Source organism: Giraffa tippelskirchi, chromosome 13, assembly GCF_054371585.1.
Source record: "Giraffa tippelskirchi isolate mGirTip1 chromosome 13, T2T-mGirTip1v1.2.pri, whole genome shotgun sequence".
Taxonomy (NCBI): domain Eukaryota; kingdom Metazoa; phylum Chordata; class Mammalia; order Artiodactyla; family Giraffidae; genus Giraffa; species Giraffa tippelskirchi.
In genome coordinates, this window is record NC_137287.1 from 29,358,985 (window position 1) to 29,375,982 (window position 16,998).

The window sequence follows — 16,998 nt, forward strand, 5'->3', positions numbered from 1 at the left end:
TGTAATGGGCTCACACTCCAGGCAGATCTGTCCACTCCAAGGACCCTAGACCAGGTAATCTAGGAGAGCAACTATGCCCCAAGGCTGAAATTACTCAATGAGCCAATCTTACACCTGCTCACTCTGCCTCTCCTTTTCCTTCCTGAAGAAACCACAATAAAGGAGCCTGACCACAGTCTCCCTCTCCCCCTGCCTCATGGTGGACCTGGTGCCTCCCTGAGTGCCCCTACATGGCATGCTCTTTCTCCCCAGGGAGCTGTGAGTGTGACAAATCACAAAACTCTACCTGCTTCTCTCTCTTGATCTGCGTCTGGTCACACCATACCTCACCCAAAGTAATATGGTTAAGAGCGACATAACTGGGAAGAAGTGGAGTGGGGGTGGTGAACCCAAGCAGCCTGGCATGATGAGCTATACACACGATTATGTTGCCCTGTCTCTCATTCACTGCCAAGCACACCCTCCAGGGACGGGGTACAACCAACTTGTTAATCTGTGTTGACTCTGGCATAGACAGAGTTGCTATAAACAGCTTCAGCCCCGCCTTCCCAGAGTATCTTTCACCTCTATTTCCAGTCTGGGTATCTCTTAGTTCCTACTTTGAAGGTCCGTGATAGTAAGTAAAAATTTCTGTCAACATGACCTGGCAAAGTTTGTGAAATCTTTCCTATTTCTTATAGTTGTTATTGCTGTTGTTATTATGCATTTTATTCATATCTTATTATTTTGTATTTTCTTATTGCTGTTGTTATTTTGCAATTTATTAGTAGTCTGGAAAGCCTTTAAGATCTAATATTATGAACTTTAACTGTAATAAAAAAGAAAAAGGAAGAGATTCAAAATGCAGGTGGCACATATCTGTGACTTTGGACAAGTTATCTTTCTGAGTCTCAGTGTCTTCATCTGTAAAATGAGAACAATACTTCCTACCTTACAGAGTTATTGTGAGGGATGAATGAGAAAAGGCCCATGGAAGTGCCTAGGAGAGCCTCTGGAACCTAGTACTTGCTCAGCAAGTATTTCTCTCCTGGCTTGAATAAGTCTTTAGGCAGCACCAATGTGCCGTCTATGTGGGTCTCCATGCTATGGCTTCTCATTCAACATTACAACAACCCTATGAGGTCAATACTATTAGTATATCATTTTATGGGTGAGGAACTTGTCTGCATTCACACTGCAGGTGAGCAGTAGAGCTGGATTTTACCCTGGCTGCTGCCAGTAACCAAAATCTGAGCTCTTCCCAAAATACCAGGTTTCTGAGCAAGGGTCTGGAAGGTGTTGTCTGTCAGGTCAGCCCTCCTGACCTGACTATCCTCTTTCTTCATTTGCTGTTTAATAGACATTTGAGATAGAGACTCTGTGTATGTGTGTGTGTCTGCTTCTGCGCCAGCTTGGCTTTCTGCAATAGATTGGATTTAGAAGATTTGGGCCAAAGAGGCCAGGCAATGAAGCATGGATTAGCTGGGTCATAGCATAGAGGCCGTGAAAGAATTCTAAATTGAACCTCACCCCCAAAACAGAAAGACCTATGTGAGCCCATATCCAACTTCTGGTGTATTTGTTTCCTAGGGCTGCTGTGATAAAGTAGCATGAATTAGGCCACTTAAAACATCACAAATGTATTATATCACAGTTCCAGAGGCCAAACATCCAAAATCAAGGTGTAGGCAGAACTATGATCTCTCTGAAAATACTAGGGAAGGAACTGCTCCAGGCCCTTCTTCTAGCTTCTGGCAGCCTCAGGGGCCTCCTTCACTTACAGATGCGTCACTCCTGTCTCACGGCCATCTTCTCCCTTTGTGTCTGCTCATTACCTTCCTTCTGTGTGTCAGTTTCTGTGTCCAAATTTCCTCTTTTTACAAGGACACCAGTCATAGGCCATGGTGGTTTAGGGATCCCCTTTATGAGATCTCCCTGGTGGCTCATCAGTAAAGAACCTGCCTGACAATGCAGGAGACATAGGTTCGATCCCTGGGTCAGGAAGATCCTATGGAAAAGGAAATGGCAACCCACTCCAGTATTCTTAACTAGAAAAATCCCATGGACAGAGGAGCTTGGCGGGCTACTGTCCTTGGAGTCTCAAGAGTTGGACATGACTGAAGTGACTAAACAGCAATGACAATACCCTTAATGACTTCATTTTACCTTGATTACCTCTGTGAAGATCTTACTTCCAAGTAAGGTCATATTCTCAAGTAGTGAGAGTTAGGACTTCAGTGTATATTAAAGGATGGGGGATAAGACGTGGCCCATAAATCTTGGGTCCTCTGTATAGGAATCAGGATTCAGGAATTGTTCTTTCCATGGGAAGAACTAATCCCATGGACAGAGGAGCTTGGAGGGCTACAGCCCATGGAGTTGTAAAGAGTCAGACACAACTGAGCAACAAAGCACAGCACATGGAAAGAACCAAAAGAAGCAGGAAGAATTGTTAAAATCAAAGGTGGGATTCACACAGTCTCTTATTTAGGACCATAGTATATAGAACTGGAGTAGAATATCCAACTCTAAGAAGGGTGGGCAGGTAACATTTGCGGAGCTCCTACTATGTGCCAGGATCCTTCACACTTTACAATCTGTACCCTATTTAGCTCAGTGAGTAATGGGTAAATAAATATTCATATCCATTCATCGATGTTTCAGAACAAAATCTTGGGTAGGGGGTCATATTGTCTCCATTTTACAGAAGAGAAACATGAAATTCAGAGAAGGGAGAATGCCTCAGCTGGCAGGATTAGATTTCCAGATCAGGAGCAGTGAAGTGCTTCTCCTGATGGCCATCAGTCTTGAGAATTGGTAGTGGCCAACCCCAGCTCAGACCTCAGACAACTGGGCCAATGACCACCAAGAGGCAGATTCTTCCTCTTAGGAATGGTGAAAACATGAAAAACCCAAGGAAGAGAAAACCAAATGCAGAGTTCATTGACGAGTGCCAACTGTATCCCCAATGAGGAGAGAAAAGGATATCTCTTCTTGATGCTCAACTTTGACATAATAAATTTTGAAACTTGGCTTGAAAACCCAAAGATCAATAAACCTCAGTTTTCTCATCCTGAAAACTGGGGACATGAACTTGGTTGAGGAAATCAAATGGATCGAGATGAGTGTAAAAACAGAAGCAAAAGGCAAGAGAGAAAGGAAAAGATATACCCAACTGAATGCAGAATTCCAAAGAATAGCAAGGAGAGATAAGAAATCCCTCTTAAGCGAACAATGCAAAGATATAAAGGAAAACAATAGAATGGGAAAGACCAGAGGTCTCTTCAAGAAAATTGGAGATATCAAGGGAATATTTCATGCAAGAATGGACATGATAAAGTACGGCATCAGTAAGGAACTAACAGATGCAGAAGAGATTGAGAAGAGGTGGGAAGAAGAAATAGAACTATACAAAAAAGGAATTAATGATCCAGATAACCACGATTGTGTGGTCACTCACCTAGAGTGAGACATTCTAGAGTGTGAAGTCAAGTGGACCTTAGGAAGCATTACTATGAAAAAAGTTAGTGGAGGTGATGGAATTCCAGCTGAGCTATTTCAAATCCTAAAAAAAAATGATGCTGTTAATGTGCTGCACTCAATACGTCAACAAATTTGGAAAATTCAGGAGTGGCCATAGCACTGGAAAAGGTCAGTTTTCATTCCAGTCCTAAAGAAGGGCAATGCCAAAGAATGCTCAAACTACCATTCCATTTTGCTCATTTCATATGCTAGCAAGGTAATGCTCAAAATCCTTCAAGTTAGGCTTCAGCAGTATGTGAACCGAGAACTTCCAGATACACAAGCTGGATTTAGAAAAGGCAGAGGAGCCAGAGATCAAATTGTCAACATTTGTTGGCTCACAGAGAAAGCAAGGGAATTCCAAAAAAGCATCTACTTCTGCTTCATTGACTACGTTAAAGTCTTGACTGTGTGGATCATAACAAATTGTGGAAAACTGTTAAAGAGATGGGGACAGTAGACCACCTTACCTGCCTCCTGAGAAACCTGCATACATGCAGGCCAAGAGGCAACAGTTAGAACTGGACACGGAACAAAAGACTGGTTCAAAATTGGGAAAGGAGTATGTCAAGGTTGTATATTGTCATCCTGCTTATTTAACTTCTATGCAGAGTACCTTATGTGTAATGCTTGGCTGGATGAATCACAAGTTGGAATTAAGATTGCCGGGAGAAATATCAACCACCTCAGATGATACCACTCTAATATCAGAAAGTGAAGAGGAACTAAAGAGCCTCTTGATGAGGGTGAAAGAGGAAAGTGAAAAAGCTGCCTTAAAACTCAACATTCAAAAAACTAATCATGCCACCAGGTCTCATCACTTCATGGTAAATAGAAGGGGAAATAGCGGAGACAGTGACAGATTTTATTTTCTTGGGCTCCAAAATCACTGTGGATGGTTATTGCAGCCGTGAAATTAAAAGACACTCGCTCCTTGGAAGGAAAGCTATGACAAATCTAGACAATAGATTTGCTGTATTAAAAAGCAGAGACATCACTTTGGCAACAAAAGTCCATCTAGTCAAAGCTACGGTTTTTCCATTAATCATGTATGAATGTGAGAGTTGGACCATAAAGAAGGCTGAGCACTGAAGAATTGATGTTTTCAAATTGTGGTGCTGGAGAAGACTCTTGAGAGTCCCATGGACAGCAAGGAGATCAAACCTGTCAATCCTAAAAGAAATCAACCCTGAATATTCATTGGAAGAACTGATGCTGAAGCTGCAGCTCCAATACTTTGGCCACCTGATGCAAACAGCCAACTCATTGGAAAAGACCCTGATGCTGGGAAAGATAGAAGGCAGGAGGAGAAGGGAGAAACAGAGGATGAGATGGTTGGATGGCACCACCAGCTCAATGGACATAAGTTTAAGCAAACTCTGGGAGATAATGAGGGACAGGGAACCCTGGTGCACTGCAGTCATGGGATTGCAAAGAGTTGGACAAGACTTAGCTACTGAACAACAACAAAAACAGAAAAACATGATGAAAAGGTTGGTCTTTTTAATCTCCATGGTTGGAGTTAGAGCAGAAATGGTTTGGAGCTAGATAAGATGATCTTTTCTGAGAGATGAGGCCTTTGTTATTCTATGTAACAAGGTTATGGAGTACTCTGATTTTTTTTTTTTTTTGGAGTATAATTGCGTTACTGTGTTGTGTTAGTTTGTGCTGTACAACAACATGGGTCAGCCATGTATACACATGTATTTCCTCTCTTGAGTCTCCCTCCCACGCCCTACCCCACCCTCTAGGTCGTCACACAGCACTGAGCTGAGCTCCTTGTGCTATGTAGCAGCTTCCCGCAAGTTGTCTGTTTTGCAACACATGGTAGTGTGTATATGTCAATGCTACTCTCTCAATTTGTCCCATCCTCTTTTCTCCCCCCATGTCCACAGTCCATTCTCTACATCTGTGTCTCTACTCATGCCCAGCAAATAGGTTCATCAGTATCATTTTTCCAGATTCCATATATATATATGTAAATATATGATATTTGTTTTTCTCTTTCCAACTCACTTCATTTTGTGTGATAATCTCTAGGTCTATCCATGTTGCTGCAAATGACATTATTTCATTCTTTTTATGGCTGACTAATACTTCATTGTATATATGTACCACATCTTTATACATTCTTCTGTCTATGGGCAACTAGTTACTTCCACGTCCTGACTATTGTATACCGTGCTGCCGTGAAATAAGGGTACATGTATCTTTTTGAATTATAGTTTTGTTTTCAACAAAGCAGCAGAAATTATGTCAGAGCAGAGCCACCAGAGAATTCCTCCACCCCCATGTGTTTTTAGCTGCAGTTTTTTGATGCTAAAAAAAAACTAGATGGTTACCTTATGACTAGGTAGTTTAGGGACCAGATATTTACACACTGATTTTCATTCTGTTTCCATTTTAGGACATCCTTGCTAATCTCTCTCTTCCATCTTTCCCAAATGTTTTGGTAAATAAGTGGGTTATTATCTCTCAAAGTTAGACAACTTGTTCCTTCAAATGCAGGATGTGACTCTTGGCTCTGAGGGTGAGATTGTTAGATGTCCAGAAGCTCCATTCACCCTGGATGCTGTGAAATATACCTGACACCAAAATAGGCAGACTTGACAACCCCACCCTCCTGCATATCAGAAGGGTAATGTTTGTGATCTATATGCATCTTGGTCAAGTGGACGTCTGGGGATCAGCTTGAGACTTATTGAAAATTTCAACAGGGTGATAACATTTCACACATTACCCAGACCAGCTTCCTCCTTTCCGGATGATCTGAAGAACCAGATGAACCTTTGATTGCACCTGAAAAGGCTCCAGAACCAAAATGGCCCTGCCTGCCCCTGGCTATGGTTTTACTTCACTTCCCTTGAAAGAGAGAAGTCAAGCTGTTTGGTGTTTGGATGGATGCTTCAATCATACATGTGCACTGATGACCCCTAATCTGCAAGGTCCAAGAGCTGGACCAGAGAACATCCTCCTTCCTGCACTGAAGAACATTTTCCTTTCTGCACAGAAGGGTAGCTCTTCCTGGCCTCTGACTTCTGAAGACAGACACTGCAGAGGACCTCTTGCCAAGAAAAGAAGCAGGATGAAGGGCCAGATATATTTTTTTGAAAGTTTTTTTTTAAAAAATTGCTTGTTTATTTGTTTATTTATTTATGACTGCACTGGGTCTTCATTGCTGGACATGGGCTTTCTCTAGTTGTGGTGAGTGGAGGGAGGCTACTCTTTAGTTATGATACACAGGCTTCTCATTGCAGTGGCTTCTCTTGTCACTAAGCATGGGCTCTAGGCATGCGGGTTTCAGTAGTTGCAGCTTGCAGGTTCTAGAGTTGGGGTTCACTAGTCGTGGCACATGGGCTTAGTTGCCCTGTGGCATGTGGGATCTTCCAGGACCAGGGATTGAACCCATGCCCTCTGTAGTGGCAGGTAGATTCTCAACCACTGGACCACCAGGGAAGCCCATGATTGGATATCTTTAAGTATTAGTTGCTCACTTGTCTCTGACTCTTTGCGACCCCATGGGCTGTAGCCCACCAGGCTCTCTGTTCATGGGGTTTCCCAGGCAAGAATACTGGAGTGGGTTATTGTGCCCTCCTCCAAGGGATCTTCCCCACCCAAGGATCAAACCCTGGTCTCCTGTGTCTCCAGCATTGGCAATGGGGTTCTTTACCACTAGCGCCACTTGGGAAGCCCCAATATGACTACAGAGAATTTCTCATTTTTTTTTCTGGTGGCACCTCTTTGCTTAAGATCTACCTTCAGTCATTTCTCTAGACTCCAGCCACCCCCTCTTTCTTTTTCTAAATATCACTATCCAAATTATACCCCCAACCAGATTAGCAAGAAGGACAACCTGCCCAAGATCATGGGGAGCATTTTCTGAAGGATGTTAGGGAATAGAGATAGAACATGAAGGCAATCGAATGTACATCAAGAACTGTAGCAGCTATTTAATGCATATCAGGTTATCATGGCAACCTGGGGTAAGTATTATAGTTACAATTATAGTATTATTGTTTCCATTCTCCAGACAGGAAAATAAAGATCAGGAAGATTCAATGACCTGTTGGAAGTTATACTGCAAACATATAGTGGAGCTGGAATCAGAACCCAGGGCTGGTCTGGACAAGAGACAAGGTCATTTTAGAAGGGAAGCTTGAGATTACAGCTATAAAATATCGCAAAATGTTGAAGCCAGGGAGGAAAAAAAAAAATCCACTGTGACGGAGGAGAGCAGATGAAGCAGAAATGTGGGAAAACTGAAATATATGCATTTCTCGTTTTTTTTTTTTTAATCTAACACTCTTTATGGAACTTAAGTCATTTTGTAAGCTTTGAAACATAAAAATGTATTATGTATAATGTGCTTTGCTCATAAAATTATCATGTTTGGTGTATTTAAAGACATGAGAACACGGGAAGAAGGAGAAGAGTTTGAGGGGAATAGCTTTCTTTCTTTCTTTTTTTTTTTTTTTGAAAAAAGTTAAAAGGTTTTGAAGGGAAAAAAATGTTAAGTAAAGATTTTCTATTTTTTTCACCAGATGTTCATGATTCTATTTGCAGCCATTAACTTTTCCCTTTTTCTGTTAACTTTCAGGAACCCTCAAACTGACCCTCATGGGTTCTTCCATCTGCCCCGGGCCCAAAGTTCAGCATCATTTTCCCCACCCCCTGGGGATATCCCCTCCTTCTCGTTAGTTGTGGACACTTCACAACTCTAGCACCCTTGATTTTTCTGGCCCTTTCTCAAGTACCAGCCTTCCATCCAGCTTTCTGTTCAGTAGCTCTTACTTGGTTCTGCCTCTTCATGATAAACTACTCCTTCTGAGTAGTTAGTGTCTATAGTAGTTCACCGTGGCTTCTAGTCATCTCACTGAGATGATTCATGATCCTTGGGATTGGCTGGGTACTAGATAAAGAGGACTGCTTCTCTAAGACTTTTAGAGGGGTCAGGCCATGGAACTCCCCTTCGCTACACCTGTACACCTGGGGGACTCAGTCCTACTCTAGGGTTCCTGATCTGAGGAATGGAGTGTGGGCTTGCATGTCACTCCCAGTTGGCCTCTTGGTCAAGTGCCCATCCCCTCTGTCCCAGATCAAGCCAAGGTTTTCAAAGGAATTTTGCTAAAGACTGGAAATAACCTACAAAGCGAAACTATGATTGTTTAAATTACAACATCTCCACAAAGTGCGATGTGTGCTGCTCCGTCGCTTCAGTCGTGTCTGACTCTTTGTGACCCTATGAGCTGTGGCCCCCAGGCTCCCCTGTCCATGAGATTCTCCAGGCAAGAATACTGGAGTGGGTGGCCGTGCCTTCCTCCAGGGAATCTTCCCGACCCAGGGATCGAACCTGCATCTCCTGTGTCTCCTGCTAAAATGGGATGACATGCAGCTATCAAAATATTAAGACAGAGCTATGTCTACCAAATATGGTACCATCTTTAAGGAAATTTAACTGATTCAGGTAACATACAAAGTTAGGTGGAACTATTTCCTGTTTACATAAGAAAGAGTAGAAATGGATTGATAGGTGCATTTTGCTTATATGTCCATAAGATATCTTACAATCTTTACAAGCCCCAGGAAACTATGACAGAGAGGTGACCTAGGGGATGAAAGATAAGGAGCAGGAGAGATTTAATTTTGACCAAATATTATTTACAGTGCTTGCTTTCTATCACTCACATGTATTACCTTTTGATAGCTGGCTAACCAGATAGCTAGGTAAATGAATAAATAAATGAAAATTTAAAGGTATTTTGATACATTATATGCATTGAGTAAGTTTGCTATAAATTTATTAAATGAAAAATTTGCTAATTGATCAAGTCACCACTGCATAAGGGACAGCAGGCATGTAGTCTAGTAAATCTGAAAAATCTGTTTGTCTCTGTGGAAGGAAGGCAAATGAACTTGCCTCTAGATGGTCTTTCAGTCATTTCGTTAGTTCTACAACAAACATGAACTGAGAACTCACATGTTCTAGCACTGAGGTGCACATCTGCGCTGCAAAGGTGAATAAGACACAGCTGATCCTTCTGCATCTCACAGTGATCAGGAGAGGTAAACACCTCAATAAATCACTAGCTCAATGTAATAAAAGCTCAACCCAAAGATCCTGGGGGATAATCCACTAATGGGATTATGGGAGGTCTGGAGAAGACATTGAATAACTTCAGAGATGAAAAGATCCTTAGGAATCTTCTAGTTCAATCTCTTGCTGAAAAAGCATAAGAAACAGACATGACCAAAGTCAAGCAGGAACAAAATGACAGAACTGGATGTATAAGCCAAATTGTGCTCATGCTCAATTGCTCAGTTGTGTCTAACTGTGCGATCCCATGGACTGTAGCCCACAAAGCTCCTCTGTCTATGGGATTTCCCCAGAATGAATAGTGGAGTGGGTTGCCATTTCCTCCTCCAGAAGATCTTCCCAACCCACAGATCGAACCAGTGTCTGCTGCATTGGCAGGCAGATTCTTTACCACTGAGCCACCTAGGAAGCCCATGAGCCAAATAGAAATGTTTAATTTTGCTGCGTGATAAATATCCTCAATATCTCAACAGCAGACAATAATAAGCATCTGTGTAGCTCCAGTTCTCTGGGTTGGCTGGGAGTGGGCAAGGTGGCTCTGTTCTTCCCTGTGTGCCTTTCATCTATTGTACTACCCTGGGCATATTCTTCTCCTGTCATGGCAGAGATACAAGAAAGCAAAGAGAAGCATGCAAGGCCTCAGAAGGCATAATTGCAGAACTGGTACCATGTCATTTCTGCCTCATTCTCTTGACTAAAGAAAGTTACTGGCTGAACCTAAATTAGAGGAATGGGAAATTGTTTTCCACTCCTTTGGTGGAAGAACATAAAAGTTATAAGGCAAGAGGCATGGCTAGAGAGAAGGGTGAAGAAGAGTCAACGACAAAACCCACACAAATTTTAACTCACATCTTTTGGTCCCAAGCCCAATGCAGGAGGCTACCTCTTAGGAAAAATAGTTGCTAATGTACGGTAGTCCTGTAGACTAGGCACTTGTAATCACATTGGTGTAGTTAAGGAGGAAAATAGATCCTTTCTAGCAAACTGGCATCTGGAAATTGATCTTCTCCTCTTTCAAAGCTGTTGCAACCTGTCCAAGGTTTTGCAGAAGTGTGCAGGGGCTAGAGGGGTTGGTGGTGAGGGGCACCTGCTCCAGGCCAGTTTGAAATGGAGAGTAGAGGGAAGGGGGGCCAGGAGAAACAACACTCTTATCTTTGCATAATTGTTAAAAATAGAATCTTTTCAGCTATTTGGTCAGATAATATATTAATATATGGACATGTGAAAATGATGAATCATTTCAGATGAGACAAGTGTCAAAGTACAGCCTTGGGGCTCAAAGAAACGCAAGATTTAGTGCCTTTAAGTGAGCTGGCTGATCTGCCAACCAGAAGGCTCAGGTTCCACCCCAATAGGCCCCGCCCCTAAAAGGCCCCACCTCCAAGAGGCCACAGTGCTAACAGGCTCCAACCAATCAGGCTCCACCCCAAGCAGGCCCCGCCTTCAGGCTCCCCTTCCTCCCTGGTTAGGACTTCGCTGTGCCTCCAATGGATTGGGCAGGGAGAAGAGTTACTAGGACTCGACTTATTCTGTTAGGAAGCATAACCTGGAGCATTACTTTCACAGAGTGATAATGCCTAGTGTTTCCTACAGGCAAGACTTCTAAAAATTGGTAAACACTGTGGCAAGAACTGAAATAACTGTTATCACAGTGTTTAACACCTAAATTGTGTATATTGTTGCTGGGGAAGAAGCAAATTTGGCTGGTGGGTGTTGAGGAGGTTGTTTTCGGGATAATCAGGTTGCAAAGACATTCTATGATGAGTCACCAAGTTACTGATAATAAGGCACAAAGAGAAGAGAGACAAAAATAATAACATTAGCTACCACACAGGGAATACCTATGATGTGCTGGATATTGCTGCCATATCATTTTTCTCACTACCCCAGTACAGTAGAGACAGGTACATGACCTAATATCAACCAATCCGATTCTTTCCTGGGACTCTGACTCTTAAGTGAAATGGTGCAAGGATCATGGACACCACTGAGGTTTGTTTATTCCAGTGTTAGCATCTGGGTGAGACCACTGTGCTGGTTAATTTTATGTGTCAACTTGACTGGATCACTGGCTGGTCTGAATAAAGTGGATTGCTACTCTCAATGTGGATGGGCCTCAATCAGTTGGAGACCTGAACAGAAAAATAGAGTCTTCCTTGGTGACTGAGATGGTAAAGAATCTGCCTGCAATGCAGGAGACCTGACTTTGATCCATGGGCTGGGAAGATCCCCTGGAGAAAGGAATGGCAACCTACTCCAGTATTCATGCCTGGGGAATTCCATGGACAGAGGAACCTGGTGGGCTAAAGTCAGTGGGGTTGCAAAGAGTCAGACATGACTGAGCAACTAACACTTTACCTTTTTATAAGGGAAAATGTGCTCTCTCTTCCCATTTTCAAGCTGGAACATTGGTCTTTTACATCAGACTGGAACTTAGTCAACTTCCTTGATTCCCAGGCCTTCGAACATGGATTGGAATTACACTGCCAGCTTTTATGAGTCTACAGTAGAAAGTGGAACTTCTCAACCTCTATAATTATGTGAGCCAATTCCATATAATTAATTTCTTTGATAGTTAGATGATAGGTAGATAGATGAAAGATAGGTAGGTAGGTAGATAGTTGTTGTTTTTCAGTCTCTAAGTCATGTTCAACTCTTTGGAACCCCATGGACTGCAGCATGCCAGGCACCCGTGTCCTTCAGCATCTCCAAAAGTTTGCTCAAATTCATGTCCATTGAGTCAGTGATGCTATCTAGCCATCTCATCCTCTGCTGCCTTCTTCTCCTTTTGCCTTCAATCTTTCCCAGCATCTATTGACTCTTTCTCTGGAAAATCCTGGCTGATATAACCATCAAGAGGTTTGTGCTACCACGACCTTTTGGAGAGGCCCAGACACTCTTTACTGTCTGCTTTGTTCTATACTGGAAGTTCCTGCATGTATTTTTAATTAATTCCTTTTGGCTTAAGCAATTCAGAACCAGATTCTGTTGCTTGTGACCAAAGAATCATAGCTGCTGATGTAGCTTAGTAGATCGGTAAATACTATTCCTCTCTAAAAATAAAAACAAACAAAAGCAAAACAAAACAGAAACCCCACAAAATCAATTGCAAGTCATAGAGATGAAGCTATGTCACACAGTTAATGAGTGGTGGGGTTGTGATTTGAAATCAAGACCCTGCGCTCTTTTCCCTTTGTCCATTGGGGTTGCCAATCAAAAGGTGACTGGAAACTGATCTGGGATTCTGGAGGAGGCTCTTCACCAACTCTGAGCTATAGAAACTTCCAGAGGCAGATGACCTGGCTCATTCTGCAGCAAGGGAGATACTCACAGGTCAAAGGTTCATAGAATAAAGGGTGTCAAACCTGATTCAATGCCAAGTGCTGAATCTGGGGTCTGCCACTAAGTTACTAGAGGTTCTGTTATTAAACCAAACTTGAGTTTCCTTGCTTGCATGCAGTAAAGCCAATCTACTGACACCCATTTATAGTGAAGGAAAGTGCAATGTTTTTTTGCAAGCACTAAACAAGTTCAGGATAGCTAATGGTCAAAATGCCCAATCTCCTCAATAGGTTTTAGCAAAGCATATTTAAAGGCTAAGGGACAGAGGGGCATCCCAGGGGCTGCGATCAGTTCATGCACAGTTCTCTGATTGGCTGTTGGTGAGGTCACAGGGGTTAACATTATCAGTCCTTAGGCTCCAATAGGCCTGGGGGCTATGTGCTGATGGTCATCAAGTTGCTAATGTCTTCCATTTGGTGAGCATTTCAGATCTGTAAAACAACTCAGGAAATCTGCATTAGACACTGTTATCTAGGTTCTTCAGAAAGGAGCTAAAGTGGAGAAAATGGAGGAAGGGACTGTCCAGGAAAGGCCCCATAGGGACCTGCTCCATTATGGGACCTGCTCCATTATAGAACCTGAATTGGAACCTGAGTCTCTTAACCCCAGAGCCCATTGCTGTTTTGTTCCACGCTAACCTACCATTTCACTTGAGAGTTTCATTTTAACAGGATAAGAAGCAATTATAATTGCAGATTTTTCTTTTTCCTGGCCTTGCTTCAAATTCAAATATCAAAACAAATGTAAAACCAAAGTTTAAACAAGAACCATCCCCACTGGAAAAGCCACACGTGTTCTGTTCTTCACCCTGTTTTTGTCAGCTCTGTGCACATCTCTGCACTGAAGTCCCTAGAAAAACCTTTGTTGGGACCTAGACAGACCCCAGAAGAGTCTGAGCTGAGAGCCCAGGCCTCCTGCTATCAACTCAGAGCTGCACCTAGTGGACAGATGGTTATCGTTTAGTCACTCAGTCATATCCGACTCATTTGCTATCCCATGGACTATAGCCCGCCAGGCTCTTCTGTTCATGGGATTTCCTAGGCAAAAATACTGGAGTGGTTGCCATTTCTGCGGAGCCTTGTACTAAGGTTACTGGATAAAAATCTCTGGAACTGACCAAGCCCAATAGCAACTGTTGCCATGAGCCTCCAGATCTAAACCCGCCAGTTCCCTGACCCCGTATTAGGTAAACTATCCACCCTATAGTATCCTAGTCTTTCCTGGTGGCTCAGTCAGTAAAGGGTCTGCAAACAGTGCAGGAGACCTGGGTTCAATCCCTGGGTTGGAAAGATCCCCTGAAGAAGAAATATTCTAGCCTGGGAAATCCCATGGACAGAGGAGCGTGGTGAGTGACAGTTCATGGGGTCGCAAGAGTTGGACATGACTGAGTGACTAAACCTACCTACCTATAGCAGCTTAACCAATCACTTAATGCCACCATATCCATAGGAATTTTCTCTGTCTTGAGGCTAGAAAAATTGGCTACTAGCCTGCGAAAGCGTTCAGCTCTCCCTTGAGCTGGTCCACTGTTCTAACAGTGTCTCCCACTCTCATAAACTTTATTCTCCCCTCATTCTGCCTCGTGTCTGGAAATTCTTTTCCAACCTGCGTGGACCATGACAATTTTCTTCTCCAGGGGATCTTCCTGACCCAGGGGCAGGCAGATTCTCTACCACTGAATCACCTGGGAAGCCCAGTGGACAGATATGAAAAGGCTTAAAATTCAGACCTGGGGAACCACACCCTCACACACATACACACACACACACACACTCACCCCCATCCCCAAGGTCGGGGAGCCAGAAATAAATGAAGGAAAGCTTTCTTGAGCTTGGTCTCTTTCCAACCAGAGCCTTCGCTGTACTGTTTCAAATCTGTGTCAGGCAAGGAGGAGAGTCTGCTTTATTCTTGTGTGATAAATCCTTATCATTGCAGGGTTTACCTCTTAGTGTCACGTTGGTGACTGAGATATTTGAGAGTTCTCCAAACAGATCTCTTAGGGCAGGAAAAATGCTGCTGGCTGGAGAGCTTTCTCGCCAAACAGTTGGGTTTGTTTTGCAAAAAAATAAGTATGGTGAAATGAGTCCATGAGGACTGCCTTAGTCTTCATTGGCGCACAAAACTGAGAATGTAGGCTGGACCCGCATCTTGCAGGGCTTTGGATGTCTGCTGAGGAGTCTGCACTTGACTTAGAAGGTGATAGGGGACCGTGGAGGTGGGGTTTTGTTGGTTTGTTATATTTCTAGTGGAAGATGGCTGTGATTCAGTTTATTTAATCATTTTGCAAATATTAGGCACCTACTACATTCCAGCTACTCTTTCAGGGCCTGGAAATTTCATAGAGGATGAACCAGACAGACATAAGTAGGTCTTTATGAAACTTCTATTCATCTAGAATAGTGGTTTTCAACCAGGGGCAATATTGCCTTCCCAGGGGGCATTTGGAAATGTCTTCAGGCATTTTTGGTTTTCATAACTAGGGAGGGGGAGGCAAATTTGCTACTGGTAGATAGGAATGAAGACCATGGATCCTAGAGAACACAGGACAGGCCCCAGAACCGAGAACTGACAAAATACCAGTGATACAAAGGTTGGAAATCCCTGACCTAGTAAGTCATAAGCTCATGAATGGTAAAGATATTTTCCCCTGGCATATAAATCATAGACACTACTGCAGTGCTGGACACAGAGGATAAATAGTGGAGAAAATTAGATAAGGCATACATAGGCTTTAGAAATTTATATCATTTATATACCACAGTCAAATATTGGATATTTCAGATAGAAACTCTGAGCACCAAGTGGGAGGTCCAGAAAGTCAAACATGAGGTGTTTCCAACCTTAGGGTCTCAGGGTACTTTTGAGGAAAAAAATGCATGAAACTCTGGATATCAGGAAGATTCTAAAACAAAAAGCCATTGCCTTTGATGTTTGCTGTGTGAGTCGACAATTGTAATTATCATTTATTAAGCACTTAGTATAGGCAAGTGTGTGATAAGTCCCACTTCAGTCGTGTCTGACTCTGTGTGACCCTGTGGACTGCAGCCTGCCAGTCTCTGTCCATGGGATTCTCCAGGCAAGAATACTGGAGTGGGTTGCCATACCTTCCTCCAGGGGATCTTCCTGACTCAGGGATCGAACTTGCGCCTCTTACATCTACCTGCATTGGCAGGTGGGTTCTTTGCCACTAGTGCCACCTGGGAAGCCCAGTATATGCAGAGTGTGATGCATTATCCCTTGCATTCCACCATCCCCTCGCAACAGGAACCCTGTGGGTTAAGGCTGTTATGATCTCCATGTTACAGATGAAGGAACAGAGGTACAGAGGGATTAGGTAACTTGTCCAAGATCACCCCATTTGCAGGCAGAGTTGGTTTTGCAGGAGAGAAGGCAGCTGGACCCAGAGTCTGCACTCTTCACCCAGATTTCCTCTTGGGGGAAATCCCACTGTGCTTGATATTGGGGAGCCACCAGTGAGCATTGCCTGCCATATCTCACATCAGGCCAACTGGACTTTCTGGCCTGGAAGTTTCTCTCTTAAACTTTGTGACAACGAAACAGAAACGGTTGATCGATTTCCCTTCAAGCAGTTGTAACCAGACTCCTTGTGTTGCCCTGGGTCCCACATTCCTGTCCATTCTGCCAACTGCCTCTTTTCTCAGCAATAAACTCCACCTTCTGCTAATGTAGGTCATTGTTCATTTCTATTGTTTGCAACCAGAGATTTCTGGTAAAGAAAAAGATCCAGGAAAGGAATTATGGATGTCCTGGGCCCTACTGGCCTCTTAAAGCAGCTAGAAAGTCAGTCTGTGGAGCAGGAGAGGCTGGAAGCTGTGAAGACAGGCCCGAGGCTCAGTTGAGGAAGGAGAGGTAGGAGATTAAAGGAGCCAGAGAGCATTCTGCCTCAAGTACCTGGAGAGCAGATGACCTGCAGGTTCCTGGAAGTGCATGGGCTTGCACCAAGCTGCCTCGATTTAAACTGTGGCTCTCTTTTACTGACTTCCCTGGGTGGCTCAGTCAGTAAAGAGTCTGTCTGCAGTCCAAGAGACCTGTGTTCAATC